Genomic DNA, 13,792 nt, shown 5'->3' with positions numbered 1-13,792 from the left:
TCAACTAAAGCCTTAAATTTACCCACTGTTAATAAATTATATATAATGGCAGGAGGGCAAAGGTATTTCGAATAGGTTTTATTGATGTGGTCGACGGCCTTATTCCAACTTGCCATATGCGCCCCCGTCTGCCTTTATATGTAAAAGAAAGTTCGACTGTCTTTTAAGCTGCTTACAGGGTATCTCCTATTGAGCACTCTTGACTACAGCTAGTTTTTGGCTCTCTGTTTTCATTCATGTTCACATTATTACTTTGTAACCATACCAACCTCTGCTTTGGTTTGTATCTTGGCTAAACCTTTAAGCTTTAATTATAGCCATATTTTTATTGCCTTTGAGTTTTTGTCCAATTGAACCTTTTAATTTATTTTTATTTACGCAGCACATCGAATTCCTTTAAAAAATTCCTTGGATCAGATATTTTTGCCAACCAATTGAATTTCAATTATTTATTACATATTTTAAATTTCTCAATATAAACAAAGATAAACTTTTTGGCATTTATGGCATTAAGGCATTGAGCTTACATTTAATAACAATATTATACATATACCCTGTTGCTCTCCACGCTAACAATGCTTGCTTCACAGCAGCTCAACAGTCTGTTAACACAATAACATATTGTAAACATCATGTTATTAGTCAGCGTTAAACTTTGTTCTTTTAATTGCAACAATAAAATGTTAAATGTCACGTTTACATTTTTTATCGTATTCCCTTACTGACTTTTCAACTTTGCATAACGAAAAAATCTATAAAAAATTTTGGAATTTAAGTTAAAAAATAAAATATTGTCATTGAACTCAACACGTTGACACATATTGACTGTGCGAATAAATGTTCAGCATGTGTGCTAAAAATAAAAAAAATATAAAACATTTAAACGATTCTCAACTGGGAATTGTACATTATTCATGGCAACTTACTAAACTAATAGGCTCGACAACAAAAAAACCAAAACTGAAACAATAAAATTCCGTAGTTATTTGCGTTTTTATTGCGATCCGTTGTTGAATTATTTTTTGCTTATACATATATTTTTACTTGCAAACTGGGCACCCAGGAGCATAATGATTGATTATTTATGGACTGACAAAAAGTGGAATGTGAATACTTTAACCCTGTATATCGATAACGACACACAGCACAGAGAAAAACACATTCTTTTATATATTGTACATTCTGTGGCTACTACCGAACATTTTCACGTAGTCAACATAAAAAGTCAATTTCAGTTTTTGGGTCTGACACGATTTAATGGTGTCTGCGCTTCGCTGACAAATCGTGCCGAGGTCCAGAACGTGGCAGATGGAGTGGAGACCATGTCCATGTCGTTCATGTCGTGATAAACGTCAGTCATTCTGTCTGCCGGGGCTATCCTGCTCATTGCTGGGGTTTGATTTTGACGAAATCTAATCAAAACGACGATGACAAAATAAATTGCCAACAAATCAAAGACAAGAAATTGTAAAAAATACATGAAAAACATAAGAATCGAGCTCAAGTAACACACATCAGAGGATATTGCGAGCATATCCGGTTTCTAGGCTGCCTAATGATAATGATGACGATTATGTTGTTGTTGATGATGATGATGATGATGATGACATTTATGTTGGGGTCACTTTCCTGACACAATTAGCCTTGGCATCTTGCGACTGTCGTTCGCTCCGTCGTCTGCTTAATGGCATTTAAAGCATTATAAATAAAATTTAATAAAAGTCAACTTTTGACTGCCGCTTAATTATAATTTAGTGCCCTGGCACGCGCCCGCCAAGCGGACAGGTGTAATTGTAATTACTCCGCACAGCCTCCACAGGCTCCACTGCGAACTCCACACGCACCGTTTTCATTGCAAGAAATGTCCATTTAAATGGCTTGATTAATGCCAGCAACAAACTGCCAAGTGGAATAAAAAGTAAACAGCCAGCTGCACAGTGGAACGACACAAATAATAAATTAAATTGCATATATCTTTTTTTTTTTGTATTTTTCATAAAAAGATTTGATATTATTGTTTGAAGATAATAACTGAGAATGTTGTTTATAAAAAGCAAGCATTGAGCTAACTGCTGTTGCCCCATTTAAACTATTTCTCTTATATAATTTCGGTATTATAATTTTGACCCGAAGTGTGTAACGCATAGAAGAAGACATCTCCGACCCTATTAAGTAGTATACATATTCTCGATCAGTACCAACAGCCGAGTGGTATAGCCATGTTCGTCCGTCAGTTTCTATGCGAACTAGTCTCTCAGTTTTAAAGCTATCGTCATGAAATTTTGCATGCTTCCCTCTTTCTGGATCGGACCACAATATCATATATCTGCGGTCCTATGGCATTGGTCAAAAAGAAGCTTCTTATATGACAAAATATTCTGTTTTCCAATTAATTTTCATCAGTCATACCTCATAAATTAACTTATTCAAAGTAAAGTTCCTTAGTTAAGCTGCTTTCTAGACTCGCATCAACCTTACTCACATTCAGGGTTATTTTTAAAATCATGCCTTCCATAATGGTCTGTCTAACCCCACTTTATTTACACCGACATCAATGCTAAGTTGACCAACACTGGTTCGAAGTTTTCTTTCACAGTCTGGTAACACTGTGCGCTGACCACTTTGACCTAGTCGCTCTTGAGGGCGCCACCAACTAACCGACGCTTCTTCCGTTTTAAGTTTATTTATTTGGTCTTTATTTTTATGACTGGACCCCGTGTAATTGACGCGGTGCGCGCTTGAAAGCGCATTTTGATAGTCGTATAGCAGCACTTGGGCACATAGGCAGGGCAGCTGGGGGGCTTGTGCAGACAGCCATAAAGTGCATGCTGCTTGTTTTTTTTATGTCCAGCTTGGTTTTTATTTATTTAAAAAATATGTGTGAGTGTGTGTGCTTGTTGTAAATTCTCTGCTTTGCTAATTTAAATTTTTAATTAATTTTAAAGTGCGGATGGTACGGTGCGCACTCATTTTGTGCGTTTACGGAAATTTGCAAATGGTCTGCGTGCACTCAGTTGGCTCTTAAACAACATATAACTTAACCAACAAAAATGAAAAAAAACAAGAAGTAATTATTCAAATTAAATATATTGGTAGCCTAATTGAAGCAGCTGTCAATTGTTGAGAGATTTAAAATTAAAATGTCGACCAATTTGTGCTTGGCAGAAGAAGTAATTTACACGGAAAATGACAAATTTGCGAAATACTTGAACAAAATGTGTTTGGGAGAAAGTCATTAATATATTGAAATACTAAATAATATATTGCAAGATAATAATTAAATAAATAAATAATTTAAGAAATAAATAAATAAATACAATTTTAAGAAAATAATATAGTCTCAAATATGTTAGGTGGAAATTTAACTATATATTTTTTCGAAGAGCTCAATAATTTGTTGTAAATAAATTAATAAATAAACACAATAATAAACAAATAATAAGACTTAAATATACATAAAAATTAAAATATATTTTTGTTTACGTTCTCAAAAATTTTTTGTTAGTTGACAAAAGGTTATTGGGAATTAAATAAACATTTACACACATAAACAAATGCTTTATAAAAGTATTTATAAAAATTGGCAAATTAATTAAAAGAAATAATAATTTGAAAATCGCGCAAAAGTATCTAAAAACTTATATATTTCATCCACAAAAAAGATAAAATTAAATTTTGTTCGTAACTTACAATTTGAAATTTCTAACTGCATTCCAATGAATAGATGTTGGAATGAACACACACTGATTTCCATTGAGTTAATGTGCGTTGCACGTTTCGGAAGAGTTTTGAGCTGAATGCAGCCTATTGCTGTTTGGCGACGGCAATTGAAACGCCCACGTTATAAATCAGGATGGCAGCAAACCAAATAACAGCGACAGCGACAGGAACAACTACAACAGCAGCAGCAGCAGCAACAACAATGAGAACTAAAGCTGGAGAACATGCGGCATTCATTTGCATGCAACACGTTGCCGCCGCCGACACAAACGAGAAGCGGTGGTCGGTGGCGTATGAGCGACGTGCACAACGTGTCGCATGTCACATGTCGCATGTGCGGCAGTTTGTTGCAGTAACAGATGCAGCAGGGGCCAGTTGCCCGGCCAAAAAATATGCAGCTAACTAAGCAAGACAGGCCAACGGGCAGCTGCTGCTGCTCTCTATGCATAACCAGGGCTGAACAGGCTCAATATGATAACAAGTGAACAAGAACTAAATGGAGAGTTAAATAAATAGTTAAATAAATAAAAGTTATCCTTATTTGCGTTTCGAAGTGCAAACCAAAAGATTTTCATAGGTTTTTTAAACCAATTTCACAGTGATATTTAAATTTCTATATCTAGAAAGTATATTCTTTTATTTGTGCTCATTTTGATCAATTTTCTTTTTGAATTGAATTATGAAAAAAAAGTGAAAAATTTAAAAGGCGCCACAAGCTGAACTTGAAATCTAGCTAGTATATTTTTCTGTACAAAATTCAATCCAAATTTCACTACAAATTTGATATGCAATCTATCTATAACCAGAGCTCTATATATTGACAACTTTTAAAAAATCTTAGCTTTAAAATACTTTTGAGCCCTTGCTACAAATTCCTTTATTGGTCTTTATTCTGGTAAAATAGAAAATGATTACCAATTAGCACTATTCTTTTTCCCGTGTAAAATTCTCATACTCCAGACTTTACAATTGTACTAAACTCTTCAGCCCTGGTCTGAAGTACCACACACCGTAATCTAATTTGTGAATAGGTGCCCGGTCTATGTGAATGCGTAACAATTGGAGTTGACAGCTAAAACGGAGGCGACGGCCAACAGCAAGACCATGACCAAGAGAACCGGATATGATGAGTGGTAGTTGCAACTCATTCGGTTGACCCATTCGAAAACACGTTTTGAATGCTGCACAGCAGCAGAGTTCTACTTGACTTGGCTAATTTAAAGCCGGACATAAGCAGTGTCAAAGTTTTGGAGGTAAAGTCCTTAGCCCGGCGCAGGGCAGGGCTAATTTGAAATTAAATTTTAATGTGCCTGCCGCACGAGCTGAACTCTTAAATTAATTCGCTGCTCGACTCTAACATTGTGCGAGCGCATGAGATACGCTCGGAATGTACGGGATGGCACTTGTAATTGCAGCAATGTTGCACTGACGTGTGCAGCGCGTTCCACTTGCTGTGAATCATGAGCTGAATTTATTAGAAACCAACAGACAACTCAACGTTGCTTTAGTTAGTTAGTTAGTCCACAAAACCCACACAACACTTAAATGCACTGCGAACTGTTGACCTTCTGTTGTGGATGGGCGTGTGTGTATACACATACAGGGTGTTTGTGTGTCTGTTTGTTAGCATCTGACACGAACACACTTCAATTTCAATTTGTTTACTGTCAACGGGCAGCTAGACAAGAAGCCAGTCAGCCATTCAGTCAAGTCACCTGCGGCAACAATCACAAACATTTCAATCTCCAATGGAGAATATATATAAAATAACATTTGATAAACATAAAAACGAAACATGAATGAATTTAAATCAATTCAAATGCGTGATAATTGATTTTGTTTATTCGATCATTTTCTTTTAAAGAATGTTTCGATATTAAAGTTTTTTAAGAGTTTGACAATATTAAAATACCAATCAGTCTCAAAATCATATTTAAGCTTGGTAAAAGTAAGTTCGTGTAAAGTTAAAGTTTCAAGTTTATTCTAGATTTAAGCTTTAATACTATGGAGTCAACTTCTAGCTCTATTGTAAAGAATAATATCCATCTCTGACTGCATGCTGTAAATCTAATGCTAGCATTCAATGCAATTAAAATTTGCGTGTTAACCAAATGAAAACTCAATTAAAGCTTCCAAAGTAAGTTTCCCACCATATATCTATTAGTCCAACTCCTGCTTAAGCATTAAAAGCTCATACAACCTTTTCGAATACATTTAAGCTCATTAAAAGCGCACTACTTCATTATATAATTAAACTTTAAAAGCTCTTGAAAGCTTTAACATAAAACCCTACAAAAGTCTAAAAATCAACTTAATCGAATAAATTTAAGCCCACGAAAATTTCATCACTCAATTACATAAGTTAACTTTAAAGCTTTTGAAAGCTTTAACTTAAAACCCCTTTTTAAGAGTGAAAGCTTTATTTACTCTACTTTAAGTCAACAATAAATGGAGGAAAGTTTCCTTTAGCTGTCTTCGTAGACAAGTCTAAGGGAATAATTCAGTTTCAGGTTGTCCCAGCACCTTTTTAACTTTATAAGCTAATGATGTACTGCATATAATATTATATATTGCCACATTAAAGCAGCACTCCAAAATAAACCCAACACACACTGAGACACACTCAAAGCTGGCACTTAAAAAGCATTTTGATGCCAAATCGTTGGGCAATGCCCCCCGCGCAGTTATCACAATGTGCTCTCATATCTCAGTTCCACCTACCGCAGTTACATTTCGGATTACAGCAAACACATAACACGTAGATATATTTTAGTTGCCAACTCACCGTCAGAAGTTCATGTGTGGCTTTGCCTTCTAATGAGAAAACTGCATTGCTCTGGGTCTCTGCTCTGTGCTGTATCTTATCAGCTAGATTTTCCCCCCCTTTTCCACGGCGTGTGTGTGTGCTTTCTCTTACACTTTTACTTAATGGCATTGCTTATTGCATTTTATGCTTTACTTTTGCTTTCTCATAGAGACTTAGAGAGAGGTGAGCTAAGCCTCAAGCTCATTACGGCGATGACAAATCAGTTTTCCTGTCAAACACAAACTCGATGTCAAGTTTTGCGGATGGCATTTTCCAATTTCATACTCAGCATTTGGATTACTTTTCGGAATCCCCTGTGCAAACGTGCGAGGAATCCTTTTGAAATAGAATTTTAGATCATATCAAAAATGTCTTTAAATTCTGACAGGTGCTCACAGTTTTAATGGGAGTTGGGTTTACTAGAAGAAACGGCTACAGATATCTCTCTCCAATATATAAGTACATTAATATATATTTTTATAGATTTTTTGCCTACTCTTTTTGCATGGCGTAATCTATTCATAATTCCTTGTTACAACAAAGTTCTGGACACAGTCACAATACACAGCTTTATTCTGTTTATGAAGGTGGTTGAGAGTTTTTTATTAACATCTGGACAAACAGTAATCTATTGCTGAATGACAGTTAAGAAAAGTTGGCCGAGCAAATAATGCTGCCTGGAATCAGCTCCAATCTAATTGAATGGACGAACATTTCATTTTATTCCATTTCATTTCGTTGTTGTTTTTGTTGTTGTTGGTATTTTCCACTGGCGTTTCCTTCTTTTTAACGTGGCTTTTGCGCATTCAAATGATTTTAATGACAGCAATTTGTGCCTCGAAATCGCGCAACATTAGCTTTTGGCTCATCGAGATATCTTTGCGGCCAAAACAGACAAGTGTGGGTAACATGGGGGAGGGTGTGTGTGGGAGAGGGTGTTAAATGAATGTGTTTATAACGCTTAACTTTGAAATTGAGGCCGCGTTCCCAGGCAACATGCGGAAGTTTCGATTTGTCAGTGGGTCACCCGAGGGCCTTTGAAAATGACGCAAAGGATAAGCCGCAGAGCGAGAGCACGTCGGACACACGCTACCGTTCCCGCTCCAGCTCCAGCTCCAGCTCCCACTGCCTGTCCCTCTCCCACTGCCAAGCAGCTGGGCGACAGTCACAGGCAGACAGTCTGTCCGTTGCGTCATTATCAAAGCTGGGGCTCATCATGGGCAACGTCATCGTTTTTGCCGGCAACAAATTCATTTAGACACAACAAAGTTGGCCAACAGCAAAGCATGACAGCGTCCCCCGTGGCAACCCGTATCCATGTCCAAGCCCCGCTCCCCCTCCTTTTGCAACGTTCGTCGGCATCATCGTCGGCCAAGTGTTAACTGAAATGTGGGTTAGTGGCGTGTGGCATGGCGCTCAGTTTAGTTGAAAGAAATGTTTGTGATTTCTCGTGGCATGCTACACAAAATTATCTCACTAAGATTTTGATTGATGAGACTTTTGGCTGCTGCCGGCTGTTGGCTGCGGCCTTCCAACACACACCCACCACACACACACATATATCGTACAACCACTTCCATTTCGCGTGGGCGTTTTAACCAAACGCTTCAATCGCGGCCAGTTTGAGTTGATGCGCCCAAAAGCCGCGGGCTTTGATTAGATTTTCGGGCTCACGTACGCGCCATTTCAGGCCGCTTTGTTGTCCCTTGAATGCCTGCAAAACGATGCTGTTTATTATCTGAACTGATTTAAAGTTTAATGTTGTTTTAAATATTTAAATCGAGAATATATTTGTGAGTTTACCAAATCTATAGAATTATTAAATATACATTTTATTAAAAAAAAAAATATAGAAAATAAATAGTAGTAAAAAAAATTATATATAAAATATAAGAATTATTGCGATTTAAATTTTAAAGAACAATCTTTTAAGTTTTTGTGGGTCTTCCATCGTTTTTTTTTTTAATGTGATGTTATATTTTTTGAAATCTAGAACTTAATATTGACTTTTGAGATGCATCTTTTTTAATATGTGGTCATCATTCTTTAAAGCAATATCATTTTATAATATAACAAAATTGTTATCTATATTTTAAACAAATATTTCTAGGGTTATGCGCCTGTCCCACACTTCAATAACTCCCACAAAAACTTAATTGCCAAAAACTTAATTGATTCTGCATTTAAAATATAAGACATTTTTGAAATTTGAATAATAAAAATATTTTTCGCAAAAGTTACATGAGAATACCTCCAAACTCATAACCAAAAAATTGAAAAACTAATGAAATAAATTTTAATATAAAATCTTTAAAAGAAATTTTAAGCAGATCAGTTTTCCCTCAATGTCAAAGACGAGCATTTTCTTTTCATATTGAGTTCTTCAGACCCTGATGAATACCCTATCCAGATTAAAAACTCACATAAATTTGTTAAAACCGAGTCAAAACGCCTGCTTGATACCATTTCGTTTTAATGCCCTAGATTGATTTGCTTAATGGGCGTAAATATATGACAATACCTTGCTTTTATAGTCAATTTCTGCAAAGTCACAAAACTGAGAAATAATCAAGGTATTAAGATTACAAAATTCATAGACTCTGGCTGGCGATAATTTCTGAGTGTTTCGAAATCCATAACTTAACCGAAATTGCGACATAAATAAATGAAAATTTTGCAGACGCCCCACAGACACCAAAGCCTGTACGCATTGTGGCTGTGGCTGTTGTTGTTGTTTGTATTGCAACAACAATAACAACTTATCACACAGCTGGCAGTCATAAAAGAGCCGTAAAAAAAATTATCCACATGGCTTGCAACATCAGCGCAATTTGCAGCAAGCCAGAAAGAAATAACCTGCAACTTATCCGAAAAAAAAAAAAAAAACACCAAGAAAAATATCCAACACAAGATCTTGGCCGGCAAAAACTACTTTAAATTTTGCTGTGAGTGTTTCTTTGCCTTTTCCAACATGTGCTAGACAGGCCCGACAACAACAATAGAGCCTAAAAGTCTGCATAACGTCTGTTTTTTCTGATTTAATATGGGAAAATTGTTGGGTGGTGCTGACCAAAAAAACAAACCAAATAAAAACAAACTGAAACTGAAACTGAAACTGTGGCCACGGCTGCGAGGGGGGCGAGGTGGAGCCTCACGTGAACAACATAATCGCACGTTTAAGCGGCCGGCAACATTTGGCCAAAACTCCCGCCAACGCATGCCCCTCTAGCCATAGTCCTCTGAGCTGGTGTCGTTGCCCCACAAGTGGAGAGCGCCACGCGGTTGGGCAAGTGAGGCAACAAGTGTAGACAGAGGAGCTGTTGTTGTTGTTGGTCTGGTAGGAGACGTAATAGCCAGCTCTGTGTATGACGCCAAAAGCATTCGAGCTGTTTACCTAAATATGAAAAACAAGCAGAGAGAAAATAAACTGTCCGGCAAGCGATGTAGCTCTTATATAACTTTTTAATATATTCAGAAATAACAAGAATTTGTGAATATCTAGCTATAAGATGGAAATCATTAAACTTAAAAGCTTAAAGCTTAATAGCATTAGGTAAATACACTTAAAGCTCAGAAGGGCCAAGAAAGGACCGTGTTTTTTTTTCTGTGGCAATATATTAATACAAATTTTCAACTAAATAAAATATTTATACAATTTTTAAAGATTTGATTTGTACTTCGGTCCAAATGTTGCCCTTCTATCATATTTTGTTATAAACACTTTTGAATAATTCTTTAAAATATATAAATATGATTTATTTTATTATTTTTTGTTGAATTTTTTCATATACCCTTTTAATTAATTGTTTAAAATTTATATACATAAATATAATATTTTATTTATTGTTGCATGACAAATTGCAAATTGGCAGCTTCATTTCAATTGAATGTTTTCTGAAATTGTTAAATATCACAAAAATGCTGGATGAATAAAATTCAAATAAATCGGCGGACAAAACAGACAAAAAAACTTCACTTTCTGATGGATTAAAGTCATAAAAAAAAAATATTCTTGTAACAACAATATTTTTTGCGTAATTACTCTTGACATTTAGTATTTTATATTCGTGCGTTTGTTTTCGTATTTGTTGCTTAACAGTTTGTGTTGCATTCAAGTTTAGCTGAAAGTTATGCCATGTCAAAGTTCAGGGCAATTAGTGAGCAGCATTCAAAGTTGCCGCCCAGCAGCAGAGGGAGCTCCTCCCCTGGGGTATTTGAGTACCTGATATGACAAATCACAAAGCTCTGGCACATTATTAGAGGCTCCAACACTTTGCCGGCTTTACAGCTTGCCTGGCCAAAATATGCTAAGAGCGTCAAGACGGTGGCTGCTGCTTCCTACGTACTTAATGAACGCACCTTGTTGCGAGCTCTTTAGTATGCAAAATTTCCAAGGCTGTTGCATTAATTAATTCACACGAAGACTGGGTGGAGCAGTTGGGTCTACCCAGCAATTGTATAATTAGTGCTCTCTCTATCCCTGTCTCTCCCCTTCTCTGTCTCTGCACTGCACTGGCAATTGAGCTCAATTTTCCACTCCCTAGTTAAATAAACGCCCACTGGCTGAACATCTCAGTTGAATTTGTCAATTTTAGTTGGCGCACAACACGAAGGTGTTCAATTACACAAAGTACAATAACAACAACAACAAACAAGGTGCAGACAACGTCAAAAGCATTTGTAGAAATATTTTCCACAATAAAATACTTAGCTCGAGGCGTGGCCGTCGTGCCCAAAATACAGAAAATTGTTCATTGATGAAGCTAACTTTGGACTGTGGCATTGGCCGAGCTTTAAATGGAAATGGGCTCGGATCGCTGTTAGCTGATGGCTGTGTTTGTGTCATTTGAGAAATGTATTTTCAAGCACAATTGACCTGAGGCTCGGGCGCCTTGATAAGCGAAAGACTAACTTGCTATAAAAAGATTTCGTCCTTGAATTCATGCAAATGGTATTGGGTTTCCTTTTGGGAGCCAGTAAGCTATCCTTGTAATATTTAATGTCTATCTACAATCATATATGCAAACATTAGGCATTTAATTTACAAATTCTACATTGCTCTGAATTCGTAAACATTTCACTGGCAGCGCTATACATAACTCTGTTAAGATATTCTTCTGCTTTTACTCTTAGACTCCTTGAGTATTTGTTGCTTGGTTTTCGTAAAGATTTCACTGTGCAGATAATGTATAGCGATAGATTTTCATAATTTTAATTTCTTAAGATCGCATTTAATCGTCTATTCCCTTTTTTTTATCGTAATCGTTTTACTGGACTGATAATATATAGCAAGAGATGTTCTTGAATAGGATCACTTTAGAGCACATTCAACCCCTTATTGCCGTTCATAAAAGTTTCCCTGGGCAGATAATATATGGCAAGAGAATTTCTTGCTTTTAATTTTCTATTCCTTTAGTCTTAGCATTTGTAAACGTTTCACTGGGCAGATTGTATGTAGCAGTAGTTTCTTATGATCTTAATAAACAGTACATTTTGCCTTTCATGCTGCCTTCCTAAACGTTTCACTGGCAGCATGACCTTATTAAAAATTCGATAAGAAACCCAAATTTCTTTAAATTATTTTGATACACATTCACAAATGTGCACAGAGCTGCAGAGCTGTGCAACATATGCTAGTCGCGGCCACGCGCAAAGCGACATTTGTGGACGTTGCCACGCCCCTCGCTCAGAAGCTGACACAACTCGTTGCCGGTTACAGTCAAATTACGGCCAAAGCCGAATGCAAAATTGTTGACGGTTAATGATGACGCCCCAGCAATGACTGCCAAAGAAAACAAAACGAGACATATGCCCGCGACTGATGCTCATGTACTCATGCTCATATTCATATTCGTACTCCCACTCATACTCATACTCATATTCGTGGCACTCACGGATGACCTTATGCGCTGGCGTCTTTGGCAATCGCGTTGGTTGAGAGAGGCGCGCGCGTGCCTAAGTAATGAGGCCCAGAGAACAAGTCAACGGCAATTAGAAGAAGCCAAAAAAAAAGAAGAAAAAAAGCGATGTCGACGCCATGTCTCAATGACTTGGTTCTTTTTTAAGCGATGCCAACAAAAGGGGCGGAATGGGGGCGTGTGTGTGTGTGGCACGAGTTGCAGCTAAAGGTTAAACATTCAATTAAGTGTAGTGCAGCAGCAGGAGCAGGAGCAGGAGCTGGGGGAGGAGCAGGAGCTGGGGGAGGAGCAGGAGCTGGGGGAGGAGCAGGAGCTGGGGGAGGAGCTGGCGATTGAGTGCGGCAGCTGAGAAGGCAACTTTATGCAGTTGAAACGGCGCAAAAGAAAAGTGAAAACTGAATGAAAAACTGACCAAAGTAATAAAACGAAACGTATAGAAATGAAATGAAACGGAAGTGAAACCTAACGGCTGCCAAGTAAATAGACAAACAAACTGGCAACAAGCCGAGCGACGAGCAACTTTTCCACATGCCGTTACGCTTAGCCAGCTGCATGTGCGAGTGTGTGTGTGTGTGATTGGGTGTGTGCGTGTGTTGACGCTAGTTAAAGTTTATCAAAGCTACAATAAGACCAGCAACAGGGAACAGGGCGCTGGCAACAGCCACACGGCAGCAACAGGGAGCAGCAGCAAAGTTTGCGCTCGCAAGCAACTTGGCATCGTCCTGGCCGTGGCCTCTGCTCCGGCTCCGACTCTGACTCCGGCTCCGACTGTGGCTCCTGGGCTAGCGGCTGCTCCTGTTGTTCGCTGTGCTTAAGTCGTAAGTCCTCTTTTGGAGTTTTTGACTTCTCAAGTTCAGTTGCGCGCGCCCCGACTAATGCCAAGCCATATATATATTAGGCAAAGAAAACGCGCACACACGCCAAAACTCCACATGCTCTCGCACTTCCAGCTCCTGTCCCTCCCTCTATCGTTCTTTGTTTTTCAGCTATCGTTATTTAACTCAGTTTATTTGATTCCTTGCAGGACACACACGCACACTCACATATTTCCTACTTAATTCTCTAACTGCATACATATTTCCATCCACCAACTTTCGCTCCAGATTGTCCCATAAACTTGCCAATGAATTGAAAGGTGTTTGTATATAGCTAGCCACATATGTTCTAGCCTATTAACTGCTAAATATAATGTAAGTATCAGCTCTGCTGTTAAACATAATAAACTTAAAAACAGAGTTTCTAAAGAAAACTTTTGAAGTTAGCCAAGAAAAGAAAAGTTTAAAAGTTGGCTTCTTTATGAACATGAAAATAGTTTGAGTTAAAATATTGTTTAATTTTACGAAATCGA

General features: G+C 37.5%; 1 protein-coding gene across 1 annotated transcript in view; it reads left to right on the top strand.

Moving 5' to 3' along the window:
* haf (leucine-rich repeat and fibronectin type-III domain-containing protein hattifattener) overlaps window positions 1-13,792 on the top strand; it is a 200,098-nt gene that overhangs the window by 95,907 nt on the left and 90,399 nt on the right. The window lies entirely within an intron of this gene.

This window comes from Drosophila montana, unplaced genomic scaffold, assembly GCF_035044405.1.
Source record: "Drosophila montana isolate Dmon_TW-CO22-7 unplaced genomic scaffold, ASM3504440v1 contig_2326_1, whole genome shotgun sequence".
NCBI classification, from domain to species: domain Eukaryota; kingdom Metazoa; phylum Arthropoda; class Insecta; order Diptera; family Drosophilidae; genus Drosophila; species Drosophila montana.
Note: the sequence above shows the minus strand (reverse complement) of the source record. Positions and strands in the feature narration are given on the sequence as shown.